Source organism: Mastomys coucha, unplaced genomic scaffold (assembly GCF_008632895.1).
Source record: "Mastomys coucha isolate ucsf_1 unplaced genomic scaffold, UCSF_Mcou_1 pScaffold1, whole genome shotgun sequence".
Lineage (NCBI taxonomy): Eukaryota > Metazoa > Chordata > Mammalia > Rodentia > Muridae > Mastomys > Mastomys coucha.
Window position 1 is genome coordinate 51,219,016 of NW_022196891.1, and position 890 is coordinate 51,219,905.

Genomic DNA, 890 nt, shown 5'->3' on the forward strand with positions numbered 1-890 from the left:
CCTTTGCGTGACGGCAGTATTTGAGGCGTAAACTTCAAGGAAAGTCAGTCTCCTGCCTTCGCATTGTCTCCTGGCACCCCAAACTCAGAGGTAGCCCAGATATGTCCTCGTACTTGTGTGCTAGTTGCCCACCAAGATATCATTTCTTAACAGCTAGAAAAAGAAAGTTCGGACATTGCTCTCTGACCTTCACCAATGTTCCAACGTCCTAGTTAAACCCTGGCTTGGAATGTTAAGCCATTCTAACTAATTGCCTCCAGCATTGTGGGTAGGGCATTAAAGCTTACAGAAAGAGAGACAACATTGAGCATTCTAGATTGAGCATTCAGCAGCAGGCAGTCTGCATTCAACATTCAGACTCGCTCACACTCGGACGAGAACCAGAACTTAGGTGGACTAGGGCTTAGATTCATACAGTCCATAGCCCCCTGGGCCCAGAGCGCTTGGGCCCAGGGGGTGCAGCACCAGTTGAGATTCAAGAGATTGAGCATTCGAGATTCCAGCATTCAACATTGAAGATTCGAGCATTCAGCATTGAGGACTCGAGATTCAAGCCTCTACCCTCCTGGCTGGTGCACCCGCAGCCCCACCGGGACTCTGGCCAAGACCATGTAGCCAGAACATACTCAGAGCCTGGGGGTGCTGCACCAGTCCAGAGGAGATGGCTACTGTTTTAGACCTAGTGTGTTTTAGGTGGCCTCAGATGTACCTCGACTGCCAGATTTTTCATTTCTCTTTTGCAATGATTGTAAAAACCTCATGTCATTTTTTAAGAAATACATTCAGATAGAATATTTCTTGTGTAGTGTCTATTTGTCAAAGCCGAATCCCGTGCACACCTGGCCAGAACCCATCGTCCTGCAGAACAAGGGACCCCGTAAGAAACCCCA